Source organism: Periplaneta americana, chromosome 14 (assembly GCF_040183065.1).
Source record: "Periplaneta americana isolate PAMFEO1 chromosome 14, P.americana_PAMFEO1_priV1, whole genome shotgun sequence".
Lineage (NCBI taxonomy): Eukaryota > Metazoa > Arthropoda > Insecta > Blattodea > Blattidae > Periplaneta > Periplaneta americana.
In genome coordinates this window covers 40,025,119-40,052,298 of record NC_091130.1, presented here as the reverse complement: position 1 = coordinate 40,052,298, position 27,180 = coordinate 40,025,119, and the positions used below count along the sequence as shown (strand labels likewise).

Sequence of the window (27,180 nt, the reverse complement as noted above, 5' to 3'; positions counted from 1 at the left end):
CGTCACGAACGCAACAGACTGTATTGTTAGGGACTTCGTGCTGAAGAATATAACTGGGCCTTCGTGGTGTACAAGTTGCAGTTTCTTGAACCCTATAAATAAATGAGCGATTATCAAGATGCCAAAAAGGTCAGCACGCACTGCACAAAGCTGCCTAATGGACTTCATACCAGATACACAGCTCGCATTAACTGTAAATATTTAACATTTTAAAGTGTTAATATGCACGGTACATAATTATGTAGATTACTGGTAGTATTGTTTGATTTCTTCGCGTCGTTCAATACTTTTATCTTCTGTCAAAGTGTATTTGCATACGCAACTCAAACATACTAGTTACGGTTGGTCCACAATAAACCGGGAACGAAAACGACAACGAGAACGGAAAATTTGTTAAAATAAATGTATTTAAATGTGAGCATTCACAATTGACAAGAAGCTTGCCGGTACCCGGGAACGGGAACGTGAATGTTTCAATATGGAAATTTCAACTGCCAAATCTAAAGTAATGTTTTTTTTAGGAAAGAAACAGGTCCGTAGCAAGATTTGCATCAATAATAAGATCATCGAAGAAGTTAAAAATTTTAGGTAATTGATTACTCGTGTTAATTATGTAAGTTTTTGCGGCTTACAACTGTTTCTGTGCTTCATCACCATCCTCAGAGCCTACTAGACCTCGGCGTCATCTCTAACTTCTCTGCCTGTAATGTGGGTGCGTTTGATTGTTGAAAGGTGGAGTCAAATTGTGTGTGTGTGTGTGTGTGTGTGTGTGTGTGTGTGTGTGTGTGTGTGTGCTGAAATTGATCTGTGTGTTGAGAATTTGATATGGGTGTGTTTCAGTGTGTTTGTATATTTCGTATTGTTCTAGTGTGTTGAGTTTTTGGTTCTTGGGTTGTATGTGTAGGATTTCCATGTCCGCATTTATGTTATTGTATGTATGGTTAGCATTGGTTATGTGATCGGCGTATGTAGATGTATTGTGTCCTCTGGTTATTGCTTTAATGTGTTCTTTGTAGCGTGTTTGAAATGATCTGGCCGTTTGTCCAATGTAGAACTTGTCACAACTATTACATGTGAGTTTGTGTACACCTGTGTGGTCGTATTTATTACATAATTAACACGAGTAAGTCCGCTAGTTAATCAATTACTTATATTCAAGTGTTAAAAGTAGTGTACGCAAGATTCAAAAGGGATTAAAAATTTTAGTTATCTCTGTTACCAAATTTCATATGAAGAAGAAAAACATTTGAATGAGAAAATTATTAAATTCAACAGAACAATGGGGATAATTAATCAGATATTCAAACCAACCTTAGTACAAAAACACACGCGCACCAGAATTTGTAAAACATTAGCTAGACCTCTACTCTGTTTTGGTAGTGAAGCTTGGACGATTCGTAATATTGATTCACAAAGATTAACGGCGGCAGAAATGAGAGTTATGCGTCGTACAGCGGGATACACGAGAATGGATCACTTTAGAAATTTTGACATTATAAAAGAACTGCAGATTGAACCGATTACGGAATACCTACAGAAATACAGACAAAACTGCAGATCACATGTCATCAGAATGCCTCGTTCTAGAATTCCACGCCAAATTTTAAATTACCATCCTGTGGGCAAGAGATTCTTGGGCAGACTGTTCAATCGTTGGCAAGAGACAGTAACGGGCCACTAGGCCCAATACATGCAAGGATGATGATGATGATTATGATTATTATTATATATTATTATGATGTATCGAAGTACATATGATATTTCCGTGCAGATATTCTGTTCCACTCATTTTTCATCATATGATGAAGCAGAATATCTGCACGGACATATCGCATGTACTTCGATACATCATAATAATATATGATATGCGAATAATCACTTAGTGATTTAAGACGGCGCTTATTTCGTCGGATCCTGGCCACTTAGTCACTCATAACGAGTGCACCTCTGCACATGTGTGGACATTGTGCCACTGTCATACATCTATGACGCAGTGCATGAGGGCAGGCCACTAGAGGGAACCCAAGAGTTGGAACTTAAGTTGAGAGGATTCAATCCGACATCGGGATGGGAATCTGGTGTGGCTTAGTGGATAGAGTGTCAGAACGTAGAGCTGAAAATTCGGGTTCAAATCCCGGTGCCGGAGAGAATTTTTCTCTATTCCACTCATCTTTCATCATAATCTGTACGGAGTAATATTATGATAAAAACAATTAAGTTTTTTAACGAATTAATACGTTTAGCTATCTTAAATATAATTTATCATATGCAGGCATAAAATAAAGAAACGTTTAGATTTTCCAGCTGAATTAATTTATTCTGAACTTAATGTATTTAATATTGAACAAATTTACAAATATACTCTGTTAAAATTTTATCATAAAAATCGTAATGAGTTTATTACAGGCTCATAATAATGACACAAAACGAAATAATAATGCAATATTAGGAGAATCTAAATGTTTCACATCTGCTGGTCTGAAGCACAGCATTAATTTTGGCTTTCGGTTGTATAATAATTCTGTAGCGAAATTACACCCAAAACTTCTAATAATAAACTGCTAAAATATAACGAGAGTAGAACGCTTCAGATCGCCTAACTCCAAGAAAAGCGTGGAATGAGACCTCTGCCATTGGTTAAATAGCAATTATCCTTCTCTCTCTCTCTCTCTCTCTCTCTCTCCCGACAAATTTTACGTCGCCTGTCAGACATTATGAAACGAAGTATAGTTTCAGAAGCGTCTGAATGAGATGAAGGTGATAATGCCGGTGAAATGATTCCGGGGTCCAACACCGAAAGTTACCCAGCATTTGCTCATATTGGGTTGAGGGAAAACCTTCAACCAGGTAAATTGCCCCAACCGGGAATCAAACCCGGGCCATCTGGTTTTGCGGCCAGACGCGCTAACCATTACTCCACAGGTGTGGACTATAGTTCCAGATAGAACATCCATTCATTATTCATACTACAGTGTCCTTAATATACAGGGTAAACCGTAAGTAATGCCATTAATTTCAGGAGGTTTTTCTTTGAGATATTTCAAATAAAGTTCAATACAATTTTGCTCGTTTTGGCTTCCTTTTCGAGATAAATATTGTTTTATATGAAACATTTTAGAGCGTGTTTTGAGTAAGCCGTTTATTTAATCCCCAATATGCTCGGTCATGACGGCCTGTGTAGCGTAGTCGGTATAGCACTGACCTTCTATGTTCGAGGTTGCGGGTTCGATTCCGGCCCAGGTCGATGGCATTAAAGTGTGTTTAAATGCGACGTGCTCATGTAAGTAGATTTACTGGCATGTAAAAGAACTCCTGCGGGATAAAATTCCAGCACACCGGCGTCGCTGAGATAACCTCTGCAATAGAGTGTGTCGTTAAATAAACCATCACTTAATATGCTCGGTCATTTTAAAAGAGCAGTGTATTATGATATTAATTGATTGAAAGAATTTTAGTTTTGTCCTTTAAATGTGCAGAAATTTGATCCGAACAAATGTAACATTTCGTTCTGCAAAGGAATTTTACAATGTGACATTTGTTGAGGTAAAATTGCTACACATTTGTAAGAAAAAATTAAAGCCTTCGTCAGTTATTGTCATAATACACTGTTCAATTAAATTTACTGAACATATTGGGAATTCAATTGATATATTTCCCAAAACACGCAATGAAATGATTAATGTGAAACAATTTTTATCTCAAAAAGGAAGCAAAAACGATCAAAATTGTATTAAGCTTTTTTGTTTGAAATATCTAAAAAAATAACCGCCTGAAATTAATGATATTACTTACGGTTCACTCTGTATATAGCTGCCGTAACACGGGATCTGGCTCCCGGGCGACGGGTCGAGCTTCAGCCGGTAAAATGCTGCATATAACGACGGAAGCAGAAATGGGTTGTGAAACCTACTTTAAAGTATATTTTTAAAGTGTCGTCCTTCCGCTCGTATACGGGCTTGATATTACGAGAATATGTCGTCATCCACTCGTCTATGACCATCAAAAGGCGTTTGAGTTGTTGCCAATAAATGTCAGCAGTTATGATTACATTCTGAGAAGCAATTCGTAGTACACGATGCCTTCTTTATCTCACCAGACGCATAACATCATCTTCTGTGGATGGACACCAACTTTTGTACGGGGTGCTGTGTGTTGAAACGACAGAACTATTTCCTTGCAGTACTTTCTGTGATAGCATTCTCCACGTACACGGAAGAAATGTTTCGAACCGCCTCCGCTTCCTTTGCTCTTCTATTCGAACAGAAGCATATGTCGGAAATGTTCGTTTTTTTTGTCACTTTACACTCCATCTTTTTTAGCCCACAAATAGCAGAAATCTTTCTTTATGTCACCAAAATTGCACGAGTACAGGGTTGTTTCCGATCTCTGATAACGAATTAGAATGACATCATGTGCGTCAGGAGTCACACGACAGCTGAACTGTAGCGCGAGGTGACAGACCAGTAGTGAGTGATCTCATAGAGTGCACGGCGACTCACAGGAGAAATTCTCAAGAAAACCGAGCCATTTTGGGAGGGATACATAAAAACTCTTTTCCATACCAAGTACAGTTAAGCGAAAATAAAAAAAGCCTGCAATAAACGAGGTTTCGTTATTTCCAAGAAAGGCATCTTCCGTCTGCTCTAATAAGATTGGTAAAGCACGAATGGAATTAATTTGTATCATCTTGTGGGTTGCAGCGGCTTCTAACGGGGGTGGATTTGCTTGATTTTTCCACTCTGGAATTAATCTCATCCGAGTTTTGCCAGTGTTATTAAGTACACACAAGATGCCTTTCTTGGAAATAACGAAACCACGTTTTTTTGCAGGCTCTTATGATTTTCACGTAACTGCACTTGGCATCGGAAAGAGTTATGTAATTCTCCCAAAAAGGCTCGATTTTCTTGGGAATTGCTACTGTGATACACCGTGCACTCTGATTATGAAATCACTCACTACTGATCTGTCACCTTCCGCTGCAATTCAGCTGTCGGTGTGATTTCTGACGCACATGACGTCATTCAAATTCGTTATCAGAGATCGGAAACAACCCTGTATTTACAAGCACGACACTTCAAATAACAAATGATAAACAATCTCCTAATAACGCAGTGTTGTGATACTGAATAAAAACGCTACGAATTTACGCAGCAACATAATATTTTTAACGAAATTGGATTTTTTTTTCTTTTTTGCAACCAATGCAGCAGTTGAATTTTATATCTAGATTTAGTTCTAGTGTTTTTCTTAGCTAAAATCCTGACGAATAATAAATCTTTAACTTGTTCTGTTTTTGTATTAGTAATTTTATTTTACATAGTTCATGAAAATACATGTATTGGGTGACAATTTCAATACAGAACGTTGAATATCACCAATGCAGCAGTTGAATTTTATATCTAGATTTGGTTCTAGTGTTTTTCTTAGCTAAAATCCTGACGAATAATAAATCTTTAACTTGTTCTGTTTTTGTATTAGTAATTTTATTTTACATAGTTCATGAAAATACATGTATTGGGTGACAATTTCAATACAGAACGTTGAATATCACCAATGCAGCAGTTGAATTTTATATCTAGATTTGGTTCTAGTGTTTTCTTAGCTACAATCCTGAGGAATAATAAATCTTTAACTTGTTCTGTTCTTGTATTAGTAATTTTATTTTACATAGTTCAAGCAAATACATTTATTTGTTGACAACTTCAATACAGAACGTTGAATATCACAAGCACGAGTATAATATCCTTTGAAGGTAGAAACAACGCATTGACACTCGTGTATTGATTTTCTTAAGCGATTCATACATAGCGGCCGTGACAAATGTTGAGACGTGGCCACCTGTTGCTGCAGATGAGTATACACCATGATCTAAAGGAGTTCAGGAGCCCTAATCTAACTTGGCATGGTGCTAAATGATTCTGGACTGTGAACTTGCCACGCTTCTGCCACTTTGCATTTGGAAATTCAGTCTGTTTTCATTAAACGAAGAGAATGGTTGGGGGTATAAGGACGGGGCACACAATGCAGGGTTACACAGCGGAAACAACCCTTATCTGACGGGAGTAGAATAGAAATGCCTTTTGGATTTCCATACGTCTGCCTGTAGTGGCGTTACATAAGTGGATGTCGACAAGGTCTCGCCAACGAATGTCTTGTATTGAACGGTCTTTTCGATGACGATCATTGGCTTCATTCGGAAAGTAACTTATAAATCTTATTATCATCGTATGTAAAATTCAAGGATTGTATCTTGTGCTCCGTTACAAGAGTGAAAAGTTTATTTATTTATGTATTTATTTTAATTTATTTGTATATTTATTTATGTATTTATTTGTTTAAATTTTTATTTATTCATTTACTTATTTATTTATTTATTTTCACTTATTTGTTTATATTTTCATTTATTTATTTATTTTCATTTATTTATTTATTTTCATTTATTTGTGTATTTATTTATTTACGTATTTATTAGTTTATATTTTTATTTATTTATTTATTTACTTATTTAGTTATTTATGTATTTAGTTATGTTCTTATTTATTCATTTACATATTTATTTACTTACTTATTTATTTACTCATTTATTTAAAGATGTGAAATTATAAGACAACCCACTTACAATGTTCATTCATAACTACAATATTAATTATTTAATACAAATGTACAGTCTGAGTCGTCAGTAATGTCATTAATCTCAGGGGGTTGTTTTTTGACATGTTTCAAACAAAAAATTTTGGAATATGTATGGTTATTCTTTCCTAGTTAAATTTCAACGTACCTCGTTTACATATTTCCACCTATTTATGGGTCATCTTCAGAACTGGTCGTTGTTGGTCTTGGCGCCACTTGTTCTGTTTCCTGTGAGGGTGTGTTCCTGTGGTATAGTGTAGAGTCAAAGAGTGTGTGTGTGTGTTTTGAAGTTGAGTTGTGTGTTGAGAATTTCGTTGGGGTGTGTTTTTGTGTGTCTGTATATTTCATACAAAGAACACATCACAACCATAACAAAATTACAAAACACCTCCACATATGCAGAACACATCACAAATGCTAACCACACCCACAGAGACATCAACACAGACATGGAAATACTACAGATCCAACCAAAAACCCAGAAACTAAACACACTAGAACAATATGAAATATACAGACACACAAAAACACACCCCAACGACATTCCCAACACACAACTCAACTTCAAAACACACACACTCTTTGACTCTACATTATACCACAGGAACACACCCTCACAGGAAACAGAACAAGTGGCGCCAAGACCAACAACGACCAGTTCTGAAGATGACCCATAAACAGGTCGAAACATGTAAACGAGGTACGTTGAAATTTAACACAAGAAAGTCTAACCATACATATTCCGAAATGATACAGTGTTAGAAGTTGTGTAATCAAGATGTATAAAAAAGTTTGGTACAATTCTTCTCGTTTTTGCTTCCTTTCCGTGAAAAAAAAAAATTGTATATGCAACGTTTCAAAGCGTGTTCTGGAAAAGCCATTGATTTAATTCCCAATATACTCAGTCAGTTTAAGATAGCAGTGTATTATGGTAATAAATATTAATGAAAGAATTTTAGTTTTGTCCTTTAAATGTGCAGAAATTTGATCCGAACAAATGTAACATTTTAAAATTTCTTTTCTGAACGAAAAGTTACATTTGTTCAGATAAAATTTCTGCACATTTAAAGAACTAAATTAAAATTATTTCAATAATTTATTATCATAACAAACTGTTCTCTTAAAATTGACTGAGCGTGTTGGGAATTCAGTCAATGGCTTTCCAAAAAGGTGCTACAAAATGTTTCATATAAAACAATTTTTATCTCGAAAGAAAGCAAACACGAAAAAAAAAAATGTATTAATCTTTTTTGTTTGAAATATCTCAAAGAATAACTGCTTGAAATTAACGATATTACATACGATTCATCCTGTGTACATGTACTTCCAAAATTTAGGAATGGTCTGACCATTTTTTGTTTTAGTGTTCTCACACATTTTTTTTTTCCACTGGGTCTGTAATAGTAGAATTCTTAAGTTGCCTATAATTACCCATTCGTCGAACAATGGCAGGCAAAAAAGATTGTCCTGCTAGAATATTTATAAGCCGACAACTTAAGCATCGCGTAAGTTTAGCATCAAAAGCGCCTGTTCCACAACACTTGCGACCATATGATGTGTCTTAGCTGGTATAAAGACTTGGGTTCAAGTTCTGGCGGGCTCCTTTTCTTGTTTAATATGTTCTTTAATTTAATTCTAAATAATTTTTTATGCTCGACTACGCCGAAATGTAGTAATTATACTCCTGGTAGCAGCCCTTTAATGGACCTCATTAAAGTACACCTATTCATTAAAGTTCGTGTGTTCCACCAATCAGAAGACACCATTGTAGCAATATGAAAGCGCAAGTATCTTATTATTCTCGGATATGCAATCGAAAGACAACTAGCGAAACATCACGGAGGCTGGAAATCCAATACTGTCGCAGAAGGTTATGTTCTGTTACTATAATAATTAGCGTTAATTATAAATAATATTCAAATGAATTCACTTTGCCATCTCGTTTTTCAGTGTCTAAATCAATTTCAAGGTTATATCAAGATTAATGTTTATTTTACTCTCTAGATTATATCAAGGTCAATGACATTTGTTTCTAGGAAAAAAATCAATACTTTCGCGTCTGCGCACGTCTCACAATTTACGAGATATTGCACAAGGTCAGTTCCGCTCCCCAGTCAGATAAGAATAACATGAATACTTATGAATAATTTCAAGTTAGAAATATGGTGGAGCATAAAAAGTCGTATGAAACTTGCCTATAATGGTAATTAAGACGCTCGTATGAAAATTATGAAACGAGCGCAAGCGATTTTCAAAACATACTCGCGTCTTAATTACTACCAATATAGGCTCGTTGCATAATGCACTATTCGGTATTCTGCGACCGTCTTACTCAATATTTTCAATATTACGATTTTATGCAAAGAGCCACACCACTTACAGTACAAGTAAAGCAGTTCCTTACTCAATACTCACAATATTACGACTGTAAGCACGCAAGAATTTAAGCGATTTGTAGCACACATAGGATCTGTAAACTAAGCGATCTATGGATCGATTTACTCCAAACCAATAGTTACATATAATACATATAGGCTATCGTTATCTGACGTGTAATTTTCTTTAATCCATGTGAACTGCATGTTAGAACTATAATTTCAACGCAGATCATCGCCCACCATGGTACATATTTCCACTGGATTATACATATTTCGTTGTCTTCTATGACGTTATTCTTTGTAATATACAGAGTGATTCACGAAGATTGTACCAAGCTCTAGGTCTAGGATCTCATTTCTGACATCATTGTGATGAAAAAATGTCATATAAACAAATGAAATAATTTTAAAATTGAGTTATAGCCAGAGCCAGCATTTCTGGCGTGTGTCCTAAAGTAAAATGCCAGTCAGTGAGCACTTGTTGCCAGTGTAGCTGAGAACAGTACCACCCAAATACACGTCACGTCAGCAATCTGCCAATCACAGTGTTTGTTGTTAGTCTTACTGTCCACTGATTGCGGTAAAGGAGAGATACTCGAGCTTCTGGGACGTGTCCTTGAGTACTTTGCCCAGTCACTGGCATCTGTTGCCACTTCGGCTGAGAGAGGGTGGCACTACCTAAACACAAGTCACGTCAGCAGTCTGCCAATCATAGTCGTCAGCTTTCTCTCCCACACAATGCGACAAAGATCAGATACCCGCTCTCAACGTTCCCACTACTTATTTCACACGCCAGAAACGGTGGCTTTGGTTATACATCTTTCTGAATTTGAAACATAAACTTGGAAATTATTGAGGTTTAAGCATTTAAATTATTTATGAGAAGAAATGTATTACGAATTCATTAAAAAACATTCGCATTATTACTCACCTGATAAATCTATATTAAACTCGGTTTTCAAAGACCCCAACTTCTGCAGTAATACATGAAGTCGCCCGAGTGTGAACTGCGCGCGTCGCATTCTCTATCTTCCGCTATTATAGGTAGAGAGATACCGGTGTTACATTATCTGTATCCCTGACTCTGATGTCACGAGGCTTTGTGTCGCTGCTATCAGCTTTACTGTAAAACATACAGCTCCAGAGAGAAGTTCACAATGATGCATGTTACGGAAGGAAGAATCGTCATTTGATCCAAAACTATTCAAAATCGGACACATGTATATATGAACTTTTTTCTTCACAATGATGTCAGCAATCAGAATCTAGAATATGGCACAATCTTCGTGAATCACTCTGTACAACTGATAACTTCATTTCTGACATTAGTGTGCTTAAGTGAATTTCGCTAATTACCTAAAATATTCTTTTTTTGTACTTCTGTTTGTCTTTGTTATGTAGGTAGGACCCAGAATTCAGATTCATAAAGTAGGGTTGGTTTGGATAAAAATCTCTCTATTTTAATTGTACATTTTTGACAAGTTTCCAAAATGTTTCTTGTTTTATATGCCTCTGATCTAGCGCGTACTTAAAATGCTATTATCAAGATACTGAAATCAATTAACCTGCGCTATTACCGTTTAAAACAGGCCTGCAGAACTGTAGCACTTGAGAGCGACTGCTTTTCTCCCCTTTCTTACCCCATCCACCTTTTCTACCTGTGCGGTCACGGCGTTCTAGTTACGCTCGGCTGCATCAACATTCATTCTCGGGGCGGAAGTCGATCATCCCCAATAGAAGTGAAGTGAGGCTGACGTCATAGTTTCCCTACTTGCGAGTTCTGCAGGCCTGGTCTAAAAGAAGATAGTCAGTTACTTTTGTGTGAAACCTAATTTGGCAGCTGTTAGTCATTGTTAGTCTTTTCTTCAAATAGCCGAGGTTTCGCTGTCATATGTGAGGATTGATGTTTTCAGATCTTTGTACGTGGTTCTAAGACTATGTTGTGAAACGTGATCAGTGATTGTAAACGCTTCGTTATGAATTTGAATGTTGGCTAACATAAATCATTTTCTCTAGATATGACAAATTATTATTTGCCTTTATGGCGACGTCTTCGTGTTTAAACATAAAAATAACCCTTAAATATTGAATTGGATTAAACAAGGTCCGTCTATGCTTATCTCTGAAACAAGATAACTAAAAGTTATTTGTACACATTAATAAATTTAAACGTTTCCGACTCTACTGAGTCATCCTCAGAAGTTATGCCGTATAATACATAGAAGTTTGAATGTGCATTTATGTGATCTACTGTAGTATATAACACTATTAAGACTAAAGAAGTTGTAAAGATTAGTTATACAATACAATTATAAAATCTTATGTGATTAAAATTTAAAATTTGAAAATCAATAAAACGCTTTGGTAAGCTGTTACATCAGTATAAAGTTAAAACGAGGATGGACTACAGCTTGTTGAATAGTCTGTGATAAGGGGATCACATAATTCCAGTGCAATGTCTTGTGCTTAGAATAAACACAAAAATTGAGCATCACGGTGAAAGTTCCGATGTCTCTGGCAGCTAGATGCAGAATAAGAGGATGGCGAAAATAGGGCGAATGAATAAGTGAATGAAATGGATGAATGAGTCAATGAAATGAGTGATGTGACTGAAATGGATGGATGAATTAATGAAGTTAAAGATGTAAATAAATTGAATGGAGAAATAAATGAATTAAATTAATGGAATGAATGATGAATGAAGTGATTTGGAATGAATGAAAAAGAATTAAGTAAAATGGAATGAATGAATGAAATGGAATGAATAAAATGGAATGAATAAAATGGAATGAATAAAATGGAATGGATGAATAAAATGGAATGGATAAATGAAATGGAATGAATGAGTGGAATGGATGAATGAATTGAAATGGAATGAATGAGTAAATGAATGAAATTGATGAATTAATCAATGAAATTAGTGATGTGACTGAAATGGATGGATGAATCAATGAAGTTAATGATGTAAATAAGTTGAATGGAGAAATAAATGACTTAAATTAATGAAATGAATGGTATGAATGAAGTGATATGGAATGAATGAAATGGAATGTATGAATGAAGTGGAATGTATGAATGAAATGGAATGTATGAATGATATGAAATGGAATGAATGAATGATATGAAATGGAATGAATGAATGATATGAAATGGAATGAATGAATGATATGAAATGGAATGAATGAATGATATGAAATGGAATGAATGATATGAAATGGGATGAATGAATGAATGCAATGGAATGAATGAATGCAATGGAATGAATGAATGATATGAAATGGAATGAATGAATGATATGAAATGGAATGAATGAATGATATGAAATGGAATGAATGATATGAAATGAAATGGAATGAATGAATGATATGAAATGAAATGAATGAATGAATGATATGAAATGAAATGAAATGAATTAATGAATTATATGAAATGGAATGAATGAATTATATGAAATGGAATGAATGAACTATATGAAATGGAATGAATGAATTACATGAAATGGAATGATTGAATGGATTGTATGAATGGAATGATTGTAATGAATGGTATGAGTCAAGTGAAATTGAATGAATGAATGGAGTGAAATGAAATGGAATGAATGAATGATATGAAATGGAATGAATGAATGATATGAAATGGAATGAATGAATGATATGAAATGGAATGAATGAATGATATGAAATGGAATGAATGATATGAAATGGGATGAATGAATGATATGAAATGGAATGAATGATATGAAATGAAATGGAATGAATGATATGAAATGAAATGGAATGAATGAATGATATGAAATGAAATGAATGAATGAATGATATGAAATGAAATGAAATGAATGAATTAATGAATTATATGAAATGGAATGAATGAACTATATGAAATGGAATGAATGAATTACATGAAATGGAATGATTGAATGGATTGTATGAATGGAATGATTGTAATGAATGGTATGAGTCAAGTGAAATTGAATGAATGAATGGAGTGAAATGAAATGGAATGAAGTGGATTGAATTGAATGAAATGAGTTTGGAATGGATGGAATGATTGGGTGAGTGAATGAAATAGAATGAATGAATGAATGAATGAATGATTGGATGACTGAATGTAATGAATTATTGGATGAATGAATGAATGGAATAATGAATGGGTGAATGGACGAATAAATTAGTGAGTCAATAAATATGATTTTTATACTGTCTATTCTTCTTCTAGCAAATATTATACGGCTTACTGTAATTCGTTATGATTTACGTCACTGTTAGTTGAAATAAATAAATTAAATTTCATATAATTTTAGTAAATCAGCTTTATTTTAAATTAAGATAGTGACAGCTATATACCTTTTATTGTTATTCATATTTATTGCTATTATTTGTCAGTACTCTATAGAGCGCTGTATTCAATGCCTGTTTTTTAAATTGTTAGTTTGGAAAAGTAATATGAAAAAACTAACCAAACACGCGAAGGTATGGAAATTATAAACACTCACTGTTTGTCTTCCTTATGCAAATTAAATTTTCAACTTAAAATTTACTGACTGGAAAGTAAAGTAGAAACAGTGTTTATATCAAACGTGGGGATTGACAAAAAAAAAAGTAGGACAGCTAATTTCTGTTGAAGTGAAGAACTAATCAAGGAAGGTTGTGAAAATACTATGGAAACTCACGCAGCATTTTCAAGTGGAAACTACAAAAAAGAAACTATCGCAAACAGGGAAGCAAGCCACCCTCTCATCCCTGTAGTTTAGCGGGTTGCGTTGAGAGGGTGGGTGGGGCGTTTCGGATCCGCCGGATCGAAACATGTTCGGATCATTTCGGGAACCCTCGCCTGGGCTAGATCGCAGCAACCCACAGGAAATGACGTAGTCATCATGGAGGAGGATCAAGAGCAACAGGGTTGCACAGCAAGTTGGCCTGATGCTGACCATCAGGTGAGGGAGAAAATGCAAACAATAATGTTGGTGTTGTGCAATGTTACTTTCTGTCATATCGATGTCGTGCGTGACGTGAAGTCTAGGATCAGGGGAGTCGACAAATCTAGAGGTTTCTTTATCCACAAAATGGCCAATTACTGAATATCATAAAATAAATATTGGGCGAGTGATGTGATGAGAAACTTCGATTTCTAACCAAATGAGTTTCCGCAACAAAATGAATACTATATCCCCCAGAATATTCCCATAATAAATGCGTAAAGGGTGTCGGTTACCACTGACGATGGTGAATAGTCGATTTTCTTGAATGGAACCTACTGCAGGTCAGCTGGAGAGCAAAATGTCTTTCATAAATGCATGTTTTACCCGATTTTTATAATGGAATTATATTAATTTTTATAAATAGTAACGAAATATTTTATTCTTTACTTCAACCCGTCATACATATTTAATGGAACGTAAAATGTATTATTATTACTATTATTATTATTATTATTACTACTACTACTACTACTACTATTATTATTATTATTATTATTATTATTATTATTATTACTACTATTATTATTATTATTATTATTATTTTAATTTTCTTCAATTTTGAAACAGGCCACCACACTCGAATCCATGAATGATTAACTAGCAATAAATGTCTTGTAAAATTCAATTAATTAATTCAGTGTTATTCTACGTTACAGTTAATTTTCAATAGGAATGCAAATGAAAAAAAGTTTATGAATTAATGTAACAATAAAAAACTTTATTGTTTTGATACAACTTAAAATTTCCTTATCCTTTGCATTCTATATACTCCTATTTCTCTGTTAAATGCATTTGATAGCCGATTTTTATAATGCAGTGATGTTTATTTTTATAAATATATAGTGACGTATTTTCTCGTGATCATTAAACTACCAGAAACTCATAAAAATTTGAATGAAATATTTTTAAAATAATATCAACAATGATAATTAGGCATTATTATTATTATTATTATTATTATTATTATTATTATTATTATTATTATTCTTGAATTTCGATACAAACCAAGAAATTTGAATCATTGAAAGATGTTAAAACTGTTTATTGACATTTCTTAATTTCTCGGCATAAAATTTCTTGTATTATTCTATTTAGTATTATCGGTGTTTTTATTTATTCATGTTACGTTTTTATTCGGAATACAGTTGATAAAAATGTATGAACCCGTGCAACAATAAAATATTTTATTTATTTAATATAACTAAATATTCTTTCTCTACTGTAAATAGACCCTATTCCTTTAACCGTTGTTGAATTTAATAAAATAAGGAGTGAGTAACTGTATTCTTTAATTATCGGATTAATTTACGGTCATACGTATATAATTATTTATTCAGAATGGGTTATTTTCTAAAATGTAATTTTGAACAAAATTTTTTTGTCACGTTTCGTTTATGGATATATATTTTTTCAAATATTCCATGCTTCCCTTGAATCAATTTTTTAACGATAAAATACGTTAACTTGAAATGTTTTTGTGACATTTTTCTCTTTTACGTTACTAGTTCTTATACAAGCCGTTTCGTTATTTTTTATGAGATGACCAATTTCGTTTCGGTACAATTAGAACACTTCAAAATTTAAATTTTCTTTAGTGAAGTAAACATTAATTTGATAAAATCCACGCATGTACATGAGTACATGAGAAGTTAATTTTTTAAGAACTTTCATTTAGTCAGGGCCGGGTGTTTATGGAGATCGCGAAAATCACGACATAACAGATATACACTAGATTTTTACTAATCTTTACGAATTAATTGATTCTGATTAATAATATGCGGATAAATCAATCGCGAAATAGAGTTCTAATAGCGAAATATGAACACATTCGTGAATTATTACTATTGCGTCGTTTTATAAAGAATTTCATATTATGAGGTTTTCTTCACTCGAATTTGTTATTATAATTATCCAAGTAGGCTAAATTACATGGCGTTCCAAGTGGTCTGATTTCATTAATGAGCTCAAAAGAAGAATAATTCAACATTTCACTAATAACTTGAAAGTGTTAATTTGAGGGCTGCAAGTTTTCTTCGTTTTTAATGAATGTGTGTTAAATACAGCCTCAATCCAACAAATATTGTCTACTGGCCATACCTCATCTTTACCAGAATCCAACGAACTTTAAAGTAATATTCATACTGAGTTAATACTCCAGTTCCAAAATAATTGTATTTTCAAAAATTTCCATTTATCTTCGCCAAGAGTTCAAATCGATCTCCAACAATCTCCGCCGACACCAATATTAAAAAAAACGCAAATGAAAAAATTAATCTCCATAAATAGGCTTACCTGCCCTGTTTATAGTCTGCAATATGAGGTTCATATAATTTTGGATTTGTTCTAAAAAGACAGAATAACCCTGAATAAATGTAACATTGGCAATTTATATATTACATGGCTAATATATTCTGTTTAATTTTGAAGTATGATTAATATTTTAATGGTAGCTACTTTTATCATCATTGTACATAAGCAATGATTAGCCATCTTTTTTGTTACATAACATAATATTATTAATGATATAGTGACAGTAATCATGCACTATTACTATACAGTTCATTTCCCTGAATTACATTGACGGTACAGATGAAAATTCCCAGTGTTAAGCCGATTGTACGATATTCTGGACATAATGCAGTTGTGATGAAACCATTCTGTTCATTTCCATTCAAAGTTAGAATTAAATGCTACAGCACTTAATGTTACACGGATATCGAACCTTCCACGTTGAAGCTGTATGACTGGTTGGTTCGACATTCGTTGAGTTATAAAATGAATTTAATCAAACGCGATTATATTTGTCAGAGAATTGCTATAAAGCGTTTATATTAATCAAAGCCTAACCCTGGTTTGATATGGAGGATACAATTGGAGATTTATGTCCCTCCCTCAGGCGTTTGTCAGTGGTCTGTGCTTTGCGTGCCCTTACTAGTTGGACTAGTGTCATAACATGACGAGTTAATAGCTAATATGAATAGCTAATGTTCAGTGTTAATTAAGAATACGAAAGAAACTTATCCTCAAAGTGTTCCTATTCCTCGTAAAGTTTAGAAATAATAATGGTAATAATAGTAATAGTAATAATAATAACAATAATAATAACAGGAATAATACTGTAGTAGTAATAGTACTATAATAAGAATGATGATAATAATAGCAATAATGAAGATTATAATGACTATTACACTCTTACTACGTCATACTACTTTTGACCAATAAAACGGTACGAGAGGACGTATTTCAACCAATCATGGCTGCTTATCGCACAATTTTATCGCGTCCCTAGCATTTGTTTAATTTTATCGCGTCCCTAGTATTTGTTTCTTTGTTTGCCAACATTTGAAACTGCGCTGATCTGGACGTCAAAAAAAAAAAAAAAAAAAAAAAAAATATATATATATATGTATATATATATATATATAATTACAAACCACTCTAGTCGATGCACAGCAGTTTCAAATATGACTTGCACTGGCATTCAAGAACAAGGATTAATAAAAATCACTGATCATACCTATGCATCTTCTGAAATCCGATTTACAAATAAATGAAGAGCACCATTCGGAAATCCTGAATAAGTTGAATACACCATGTAGGCCTAAATCAACGAGTTCCACTTCTATTACGCACACGTCCAATATAACATCAATTGAACCACCAACCATATTCAAATTTGAAAATTATACATTCAATAATTATTCCTTTTAAAATTATTCATTCCGAAATCCTGAATAAGTTGAATACACCATGTAGACCTAAATCAACGAGTTCCACTTCTATTACGCACACGACCAATATAACATCAATTGAACCACCAACCACATTCAAATTTGAAAATTGTACATTCAATAATTATTCCTTTTAAAATTATTCATGTTTACTTTTTATGTCATCATCGTTAATTAAAACTTTTCTAACACTTGTGTATATTAGTTAGGTTATGTTATAGCTTCTGCTATATGATATTATGGATAGTCACATATCAGAGATTGTTTAATATTAAGATTTATTGAATAGTATTCATTACAATGTCTGTATAAAGACACTACTGCCATCTAGCATGCATCTAGCGTAATATTTGTAATGTTGAGATGGTACAATAATACATTTGAAGACAGTTATATTTTCGTAAGTCAATTAATATTTTATTGCATTGGAGTACTTCGTTACTTCTAATCTTTATATACTTTCTTCTAATCGTGTAATAGTCAATTAAATCCCACTCGAGTTTTGATTTTCTCTAGATAAATCAAAACGTCTAGTGAGATTACTGTTGATAATGATAATACATAAAGACCTATTACATAAAATCTGCAGTCAACACTAGATGAAATGAATCTGCAAAGTTTACAGAAATTATCCAGTTTAAAAATTTTTGTACGCTATAATGAAATGATGACAAATAATGATCAACTAGAAATAAAATATCTTTACACTATAATGTTTGGAATTATAATAGAGGTTTCAAAAAACAAAAGCAATACGCTAATGGAAAGTCCGCTATATTGTAACAATACGATATACTCATAAAGCAGTGTTTTTTTGAAAGCAGTAAAATTTATTGTCATAAATTATAATAATAATAATAATAATAATAATAATAATAATAATAATAATAATAATAATAACTAGATAGACCTATGTTTCAAAAAAGAACAATTGTTGCATACATCTTAAGACTGATTGATGAAATACTGTAAATTACTACTCAACGAAATATGGATTGGAGGGAAAAAAGGAACCTTACGAGGTTCTAAACGGTCTTCTGATTGTTGACTAAAGATAAGAATAATACAGTTAGATTGGGTAATTAGAAGAAATGTTTATTCCCCTTGATATTCCTACTTCAATTAATGCTAAAATTTTACATTTAATTCGAAGATTTGAAGTTAATTTTGGATAATTCGGAGTCAGAATTCAAATGATCTCAACAAAAGTAAGGTTCAATCTATAACGCCAGAAAGACATCCTAAAAACGTTTCACGGTAAATGCTGCAGAAACTCTGTCGATGGTATAGTAACATTTTCGATATTGTCGATGCTGTAGTATAACTATCGTTTCTCTAGTGTCGATGCTATAGTACCACTGTCCATGCATGTAGTACTAGTGCCGAAGCTGTAGTAACAGTATCGCTGCTGTAGTGTAAATATCACTGCTGTAGTACCACTATCGATTCTTTAGTACCACTATCGCTGCTCTAGTGTCAATGTCACTGCTGTAAAACCACTGTTGATGCTGTAGTACCACTGTCGTTGTTCTAGTGTTAATGTCACAGCTGTAATACCACTGTAGCAGCTCTAATGTCAATATCACTGCTGTAGTGCCTCTGTCGCTGCTCCAGTGTCAATATCACTGTTGTAGTATCACTGTCGATATTGTAGTACCACTGCCATTGCTTTAGTGTAAATGTAACTGCTGTAGTACACTGTCGATATTGAAGTGCCACTGTCGCTGCTGTAGTCTAAATATCAATGCTGTAGTGTCACTGTCGATATTGTAGTATCACTGTCATTGCTTTAGTATCAATGACACTACTGAAGTACCACTGTCGATATTGTAGTGACACTGTCGCCGGTGTAGTGTAAATATCACTGCTGTAGTGCCACTATCAATATTGTAGTACCACTGTCATTGCTCTAGTGACAATGTCACTGCTGTAATACCACTGTCGCTACTGTAGTGCCACTGTCATTGCTTTAGTGTCAATTTTACTACTGTAGTACCACTGTCTATGCTGTAGTACCACTCTCGATACTGTAGCGCCACTGTCATTTCTTTAGTGTCAGTGTCGCTGTCATTGCTTTAGTGTCAATATCACTGATATAGTATTAATGTCATTGCTTTAGTGTCATTGTCGCTGCTGTAGTGCCACTGTCCTTGCTCTAGTGTTAATATCACCGTCGATACTGTAGTACCACCGTCGATACTGTAGTACCACTGTCGTTGCTCTAGTGTCAGTGCCACTGCTGTAGTACCGCTGTTGATGCTGTAGTACCACTGTCGCTGCTCCAGTGTAAATATCACTGCTATAGTACCACTGTCGCTGCTCTAGTGTAAATATCACTGCTATACTACCACTGTCGCTGCTCTAGTGTAAATATCACTGCTATAGTACCACTGTCGCTGCTCTAGTGTAAATATCACTGCTATAGTACCACTGTCGCTGCTCTAGTGTAAATATCACTGCTATAGTACCACTGTTGCTGCTCTAATGCAAATATCACTGATGTAGTACCACTGTCGCTGCTCTAATGCAAATATCACTGATATAGTACCACTATCGCTGCTCCAGTGTCAATACCACTACTGTAATACCACTGTCGCTACTGTAGTGCCACTGTCATTGCTTTAGTGTCAATTTTACTACTGTAGTACCACTGTCTATGCTGTAGTACCACTCTCGATACTGTAGCGCCACTGTCATTTCTTTAGTGTCAGTGTCGCTGTCATTGCTTTAGTGTCAATATCACTGATGTAGTATTAATGTCATTGCTTTAGTGTCATTGTCGCTGCTGTAGTGCCACTGTCGATTCTGTAGTGCCACTGTCCTTGCTCTAGTGTTAATACCACCGTCGATACTGTAGTACCACTGTCGTTGCTCTAGTGTCAGTGCCACTGCTGTAGTACCGCTGTTGATGCTGTAGTACCACTGTCGCTGCTCCAGTGTAAATATCACTGCTATAGTACCACTGTCGCTGCTCTAGTGTAAATATCACTGCTATAGTACCACTGTCGCTGCTCTAGTGTAAATATCACTGCTATAGTACCACTGTTGCTGCTCTAGTGTAAATATCACTGCTATAGTACCACTGTTGCTGCTCTAATGCAAATATCACTGATGTAGTACCACTGTCGCTGCTGTAATGCAAATATCACTGATATAGTACCACTATCGCTGCTCCAGTGTCAATACCACTGCTTTAATACCACTGTCGCTGCTCTAGTGTAAATATCACTGCTATAGTACCACTGTTGCTGCTCTACAGTAGTTTAAATATCACTGCTATAGTACCACTGTTGCTGCTCTAGTGTAAATATCACTGCTATAGTACCACTGTTGGTGCTCTAGTGTAAATGTCACTGCTATAGTACCACTGTTGCTGCTCTAGTGTAAATATCACTACTATAGTACCACTGTTGCTGCTCTAGTGTAAATATCACTGCTATAGTACCACTGTTGCTGCTCTACAGTAGTGTAAATATCACTGCTATAGTACCACTGTTGCTGCTATAGTGTAAATATCACTGCTATAGTATCACTGTCGCTGCTCTAGTGTAAATATCACTGCTATAGTATCATTGTCGCTGCTCTAGTGTAAATATCACTGCTATAGTATCATTTTCGCTGTTCTAGTGTAAATATCACTGCTATAGTACCACTGTCGCTGCTCTAGTGTAAATATCACTGCTATAGTACCACTGTTGCTGCTCTAGTGTAAATATCACTGCTATAGTATCATTGTCGCTGCTCTAGTGTAAATATCACTGCTATAGTATCATTGTTGCTGCTCTAGTGTAAATATCACTGCTATAGTATCATTGTCGCTGTTCTAATGTAAATATCACTGCTATAGTACCACTGTCGCTGCTCTAGTGTAAATATCACTGCTATAGTACCACTGTTGCTGCTCTAATGCAAATATCACTGATGTAGTACCACTGTCGCTGCTCTAATGCAAATATCACTGATATAGTACCACTATCGCTGCTCCAGTGTCAATACCACTGCTGTAATACCACTGTCGCTACTGTAGTGCCACTGTCATTGCTTTAGTGTCAATTTTACTACTGTAGTACCACTGTCTATGCTGTAGTACCACTCTCGATACTGTAGCGCCACTGTCATTTCTTTAGTGTCAGTGTCGCTGTCATTGCTTTAGTGTCAATATCACTGATGTAGTATTAATGTCATTGCTTTAGTGTCATTGTCGCTGCTGTAGTGCCACTGTCGATTCTGTAGTGCCACTGTCCTTGCTCTAGTGTTAATACCACCGTCGATACTGTAGTACCACTGTCGTTGCTCTAGTGTCAGTGCCACTGCTGTAGTACCGCTGTTGATGCTGTAGTACCACTGTCGCTGCTCCAGTGTAAATATCACTGCTATAGTACCACTGTCGCTGCTCTAGTGTAAATATCACTGCTATAGTACCACTGTCGCTGCTCTAGTGTAAATATCACTGCTATAGTACCACTGTTGCTGCTCTAGTGTAAATATCACTGCTATAGTACCACTGTTGCTGCTCTAATGCAAATATCACTTATGTAGTACCACTGTCGCTGCTGTAATGCAAATATCACTGATATAGTACCACTATCGCTGCTCCAGTGTCAATACCACTGCTTTAATACCACTGTCGCTGCTCTAGTGTAAATATCACTGCTATAGTACCACTGTTGCTGCTCTACAGTAGTGTAAATATCACTGCTATAGTACCACTGTTGCTGCTCTAGTGTAAATATCACTGCTATAGTACCACTGTTGGTGCTCTAGTGTAAATGTCACTGCTATAGTACCACTGTTGCTGCTCTAGTGTAAATATCACTACTATAGTACCACTGTTGCTGCTCTAGTGTAAATATCACTGCTATAGTACCACTGTTGCTGCTCTACAGTAGTGTAAATATCACTGCTATAGTACCACTGTTGCTGCTATAGTGTAAATATCACTGCTATAGTATCACTGTCGCTGCTCTAGTGTAAATATCAGTGCTATAGTATCATTGTCGCTGCTCTAGTGTAAATATCACTGCTATAGTATCATTTTCGCTGTTCTAGTGTAAATATCACTGCTATAGTACCACTGTCGCTGCTCTAGTGTAAATATCACTGCTATAGTACCACTGTTGCTGCTCTAGTGTAAATATCACTGCTATAGTATCATTGTCGCTGCTCTAGTGTAAATATCACTGCTATAGTATCATTGTTGCTGCTCTAGTGTAAATATCACTGCTATAGTATCATTGTCGCTGTTCTAATGTAAATATCACTGCTATAGTACCACTGTCGCTGCTCTAGTGTAAATATCACTGCTATAGTATCATTGTCGCTGCTCCAGTGTCAATACCACTGCTGTAATACCACTGTCGCTGCTCTAGTGTAAATATCACTGCTATAGTACCACTGTTGCTGCTCTACAGTAGTGTAAATATCACTGCTATAGTACCACTGTTAGTGCTCTAGTGTAAATATCACTGCTATAGTACCACTGTTGGTGCTCTAATGCAAATATCACTGATATAGTACCACTATCGCTGCTCCAGTGTCAATACCACTGCTGTAATACCACTGTCGCTGCTCTAGTGTAAATATCACTGCTATAGTACCACTATTGCTGCTCTACAGTAGTGTAAATGTCACTGCAATAGTACCACTGTTGCTGCTCTAGTGTAAATATCACTGCTATAGTATCACTGTCGCTGCTCTAGTGTAAATATAACTGCTATAGTACCACTGTTGCTGCTCTAGTGTAAATGTCACTGCAATAGTACCACTGTTGCTGCTCTAGTGTAAATATCACTGCTATAGTATCACTGTCGCTGCTCTAGTGTAAATATCACTGCTATAGTACCACTGTCGCTGCTCTAGTGTAAATATCACTGCTATAGTACCACTGTTGCTGCTCTAATGCAAATATCACTGATGTAGTACCACTGTCGCTGCTCTAATGCAAATATCACTGATATAGTACCACTATCGCTGCTCCAGTGTCAATACCACTGCTGTAATACCACTGTCGCTACTGTAGTGCCACTGTCATTGCTTTAGTGTCAATTTTACTACTGTAGTACCACTGTCTATGCTGTAGTACCACTCTCGATACTGTAGCGCCACTGTCATTTCTTTAGTGTCAGTGTCGCTGTCATTGCTTTAGTGTCAATATCACTGATGTAGTATTAAAGTCATTGCTTTAGTGTCATTGTCGCTGCTGTAGTGCCACTGTCGATTCTGTAGTGCCACTGTCCTTGCTCTAGTGTTAATACCACCGTCGATACTGTAGTACCACTGTCGTTGCTCTAGTGTCAGTGCCACTGCTGTAGTACCGCTGTTGATGCTGTAGTACCACTGTCGCTGCTCCAGTGTAAATATCACTGCTATAGTACCACTGTCGCTGCTCTAGTGTAAATATCACTGCTATAGTACCACTGTCGCTGCTCTAGTGTAAATATCACTGCTATAGTACCACTGTTGCTGCTCTAGTGTAAATATCACTGCTATAGTACCACTGTCGCTGCTCTAGTGTAAATATCACTGCTATAGTACCACTGTTGCTGCTCTAATGCAAATATCACTGATGTAGTACCACTGTCGCTGCTGTAATGCAAATATCACTGATATAGTACCACTATCGCTGCTCCAGTGTCAATACCACTGCTTTAATACCACTGTCGCTGCTCTAGTGTAAATATCACTGCTATAGTACCACTGTTGCTGCTCTACAGTAGTGTAAATATCACTGCTATAGTACCACTGTTGCTGCTATAGTGTAAATATCACTGCTATAGTATCACTGTCGCTGCTCTAGTGTAAATATCAGTGCTATAGTATCATTGTCGCTGCTCTAGTGTAAATATCACTGCTATAGTACCACTGTCGCTGCTCTAGTGTAAATATCACTGCTATAGTACCACTGTTGCTGCTCTAGTGTAAATATCACTGCTATAGTATCATTGTCGCTGCTCTAGTGTAAATATCACTGCTATAGTATCATTGTTGCTGCTCTAGTGTAAATATCACTGCTATAGTATCATTGTCGCTGTTCTAATGTAAATATCACTGCTATAGTACCACTGTCGCTGCTCTAGTGTAAATATCACTGCTATAGTATCATTGTCGCTGCTCCAGTGTCAATACCACTGCTGTAATACCACTGTCGCTGCTCTAGTGTAAATATCACTGCTATAGTACCACTGTTGCTGCTCTACAGTAGTGTAAATATCACTGCTATAGTACCACTGTTGCTGCTCTAGTGTAAATATCACTGCTATAGTACCACTGTTGGTGCTCTAATGCAAATATCACTGATATAGTACCACTATCGCTGCTCCAGTGTCAATACCACTGCTGTAATACCACTGTCGCTGTTCTAGTGTAAATATCACTGCTATAGTACCACTATTGCTGCTCTACAGTAGTGTAAATGTCACTGCAATAGTACCACTGTTGCTGCTCTAGTGTAAATATCACTGCTATAGTATCACTGTCGCTGCTCTAGTGTAAATATCACTGCTATAGTACCACTGTTGCTGCTCTAGTGTAAATATAACTGCTATAGTACCACTGTTGCTGCTCTAGTGTAAATATCACTGCTATAGTACCCCTGTCGCTGCTCTAGTGTAAATATCACTGCTATAGTATCATTGTCGCTGCTCTAGTATAAATATCACTGCTATAGTACCACTGTCGCTGCTCTAGTGTAAATATCACTGCTATAGTATCACTGTCGCTGCTCTAGTGTAAATATCACTGCTATAGTATCACTGTCGCTGCTCTAGTGTAAATATCACTGCTATAGTACCACTGTCGCTGCTCTAGTGTAAATATCACTGCTATAGTACCACTGTCGCTGCTCTAGTGTAAATATCACTACTATAGTATCATTGTCGCTGCTGTAGTGTAAATATCACTGCTTTAGTACCACAGTCCCTGTTATAGTGTCAGTGTCACTGTTCTATTACCACTGTCGCTTGTGTAGTGCCATTACCACTGCTCTAGTGTCAATGTCGCTGCTGTAGTACCATTGTTTAAAATTCCTGTACTAGTATGATATGAAAACAGAAGTTCTTCATGTTCGGATGCAGACCTGAGAGTTAATGGAATTGAAGATAGAAAGTACTCAACGGAAATCATCACACATTTTTTGTGGGTTTCAACATGCGAACCATGGACCTCGTGACAGATATAGTAAGAACGATGTCACCAAGGACGTCAGAGAATAATTTATTATTTAAAATACGATAGAATAGTAAGAATTTTATTGTTTCCTCATTTTGGGAAGATCGTATTTCGAAATAGGTTGTAACTCCTTCACGAGATGAAATTAAAACGTAATATCGGTTTGAAATTATATAACAATATTTCTCTCTTTTGAATGGGAACAATCTCTTGAGAGGAAATGTCATTTTTATTGGAAATATTTTTATTCAGTGGAATGAACTCACAAATGCTTAATGAGTTTTTAAACTTTCAAGAGTGTTCAAACGCAAACTTACATGCAATGTAAGAATTGACGAGTAATATAATCAGGAACTTACAAGTAAAACGAAAATTGTAATTGCAAATAAATGCAAAATGACGACTTAAAAATGTTTCATATCATGTGAAAGGGATTGTTACAAAAGTGCACGAAGTCTTCATAATCTAATGAATGGAGATGGAGGAATAAATACAAGCTAAAAGTGTGCGATCTCGCGTTCTTGCAAATGGTCTGGAGCAGTACATAACAAGCTTCTAGGTGCTGAAACTATAGTCTTTTAATAGCGTGTATTTTCCTGTAGACAGTCCTACGTTTTCTTTATGATCTACTTCTGCACACATTTTACAAAGCTATTAGTAAAGATAATATTAATAGCCAATACTTCTCCTGAAGAATTTCTTAATTGATCGTGTAATTATTAAAATTACTAATTCGATTACAGGCTAAGATTAATTATGGGAACTTCCTGCCTTTATTATGTATGTAATCTATATAGTGAAAATTGAGAAAGTTAGAGGCTTCTTCTGTTAAATCGATATTTTTGTTAATTAATTTATTTTTTTACAAAATCATATTAATATTTAGTAAACATGATTTCTTCCTTCTCTGCCTCCTGAATTCGTTACTGACGAAACCTTCGGCAAAAACATCAGAAGGCCTCCAACGCAATATAATATGACCGAGAGGCTATTGAAATTATTAACGAATGTTATTGCTACTAGTAGCAAAATTCGAAACCACATCTCATGTTACAAACACAGCCCGTGTGATATTACAACTATTCATTATATCAACAATATATTGTTTTTCATATTACTCTGGAAAGTAGCACGTTATATTCTAATTTATCAGTTTAAATGATTAGTTCAACCACAATATGTATACCACACTGGCTCGCTCGAACTTGCGCCTTGTATGATCTGTGCCCTTGAAGTTCGCTGCCTCTCCTACCCTCTCTACCCATCTCTTCACGCTTTTAGCTGATTAAGGATTTTA

At 35.3% G+C, this 27,180-nt stretch overlaps 1 protein-coding gene across 4 annotated transcripts in view; it reads left to right on the top strand.

Moving 5' to 3' along the window:
• Positions 1-13,886: 13,886 nt before the first annotated feature.
• Shab (Shaker cognate b) overlaps positions 13,887-27,180 on the top strand; it is a 560,996-nt gene continuing 547,702 nt past the window's right edge. For 2 of the 4 annotated variants that reach the window (XM_069845209.1, XM_069845210.1), the window contains exon 1: positions 13,894-13,941. The gene's annotated coding sequence lies outside the window, so the exon portion shown is untranslated. Of the gene's footprint in view, positions 13,942-27,180 lie in introns of all 4 variants that reach the window. The other 2 variants (XM_069845212.1, XM_069845211.1) reach the window with 2 other exon arrangements.